Genomic DNA, 2269 nt, shown 5'->3' with positions numbered 1-2269 from the left:
GAGTGAGAGAGAGAGAGAGAGAGAGAGAGAGAGCAATGCATCACAAGGACCCATGAAGGGCTCCTTGCACGCTCACTGCTCTACACGTATTGCCCTGTCAACCGGATCTTGAGAAAGCAGGTCTGTCAAGTCCTTGTCGTCTGCTTGTTCGACACCGTGCACGGCGCACGCACTTAGAGAGAGAGAGAGAGAGAGAGAGTCCATTGTTGGGCAGCAGCTTGAGCTTTTGTATGGGTTTAAGTCTTTGCTGCGTTTGAAAGCAAGCTTTTGTCTTAGCTGATTATTCAAAGCAGAGAGAGAGAGAGAGAGAGAGAGAGAGAGAGAGAGAGGCTTGGGGGTGCAGGACTTACCTTATGCGCAGAGCGATGGAGGAGGGCAGAGCTTTGCCCTCAGACATAGTGTGGGCTGGGCTTTGCCTTAGACACATATACGTACAATTGAAGGTAGGACTTTAACCAGAGAGAGAGAGAGAGAGAGAGAGAGAGAGAGAGAGAGAGAAGATTGCTCGAGGTTGCACGCAGCTGAGGATCCGTTTCCATGAGAGAGATCTGCTGTTGCTATTTAGCGCCTTAGTCCTTGGCAAGCCATGCGCACACGAAAGGCTGTTTTAATGGTGGCTCTTCTCCTTGTACTGTTTTCCAAGCGTAAAGGAAGTGCAGCCTTTGCACAAACTCTCGGCGATGATGCAATGTGTTTGCAAGGAGTTCTGAGTGCTTTGGCTTCAAAGGGTGGAGGCTTGAGTTCATGGACAAGCACAGGCTTAAAGACCCCATGCTTGGGCTCAAGTGCAAGCAGCTTGATGGGGGTAGGTTGCAACAACAACAGAGTATACTCCATCACTCTCAATGCGTCGAAACTTGCAGGAACCATCTCTCCGAGCCTCGCAAATTGCACGCTCTTGGAGACTCTTGACATTTCTTCGAATCGCCTCGAGGGCCCCATCCCCCCCAACATTGGGAACCTTAGCTATCTTGTCAGTGTGAACCTCTCCAACAATCATCTAGATGGGAACATCCCTGTTGAGTTAAGCATGTGTGCGTACCTCAATGCCATCGATCTGCACGCAAACCAACTCTCCGGCCCCATCCCAAGCCAACTCGGGCTTCTGCAAAGGTTGAAATTCTTCGACGTTTCAAACAACAAGCTCTTTGGAGCCATCCCACCCACTCTGTCAAATACATCTACCGGCGGTCCCCGCTTCAATATGAGCTCTTTCAAAGGTAACTCAGATCTTTACGGGTACCCTCTTCCTGTTGAACCAGCAGGGGGGCTTTCAGTAGTGGCCATCGTGGGGATAGGCCTCGCGAGTGGATTAGTGAGTTTGATTGTGACCTTCACTGCTGCATGTGTGTGGCTACGTGTCACGGAGCAAGGATTTGCAGCACAAGAAGGGAAGATATCTCAGCTTATGGCCGAAGCATGATGAAGGTGCACATTTTTTGCATAATGCATCAGCTGCATTGTGTTTTATAAGTCCCCTTCATTTGCAAACTGCAGCATGGCTGGGGTAGCATGAGGAAGAGGCTTTTGACATTTGTGAACGGGGGCTTTTTGTTTCAATGCGCCTTTGTGATCCATCTCCAAAATATACGTTTTTATGCTGATCAGAATTGACCACTTTCAAAGCAAGTTGTATACACTTGGTCTTTTAAACCAGACATGATTAGGAGTACGTAGTCGTAGTGGGGCCGCATCCCCAAGATGTCTCTGATGTTACTTGAGTGCCATGGCTTTGTGATTTAGCTTCCTAAATTGAGCCGACAACATGTTTTACGGAAAGATGAAATCGCTCGGTGACTTGTATTGTGTGGCCAGTTCAGCTTGGCGATGCCACCCCTTATGCATTATGATCATATTCTTGGAGTGGTCACTCAACCTCAAGGTTAAGTCAGAATGGCCAGAGAGAATATCATAGACTTTTGGTGTGCTTGAGGCCATTGTTTTGAATGCAAATGAGGAGAATTGAAGCGAAAACGTCTCATTGTTTTTGACACAATGTTTATGGGAGTGTTATACCAACAATTGGTCTTTTTTTATATCACTCCCCACATGTGTCTTTTCTAAAATACACCACATTCTGACTAGAGTATTATGGTTAGGACGTCAATTCAAATAATTTCAAGTCTTACTTGGGGCAATGCAGTGGTCCTTTTTGTGGAGATGTAAATTGGAAGTACTAATAAAATGTTGTAGATTTGCAGGACTCTTGGACCATTTCTTTATTTATTTCATCAATATTTTGGTCCTTTTACCCAATTTGTTTGAAAAG

General features: G+C 46.4%; 1 pseudogene; it reads left to right on the top strand.

Annotated features, from left to right (window-relative positions):
* Window positions 1–254: 254 nt before the first annotated feature.
* Window positions 255–2022, top strand: LOC147465812 (receptor-like protein 44 pseudogene; annotated as a pseudogene).
* Window positions 2023–2269: the final 247 nt, after the last annotated feature.

This window comes from Adiantum capillus-veneris, chromosome 1, assembly GCF_014529385.1.
Source record: "Adiantum capillus-veneris isolate H3 chromosome 1, ASM1452938v2, whole genome shotgun sequence".
NCBI lineage: Eukaryota > Viridiplantae > Streptophyta > Polypodiopsida > Polypodiales > Pteridaceae > Adiantum > Adiantum capillus-veneris.
This window is presented reverse-complemented; position numbering and strand designations above follow the sequence as displayed.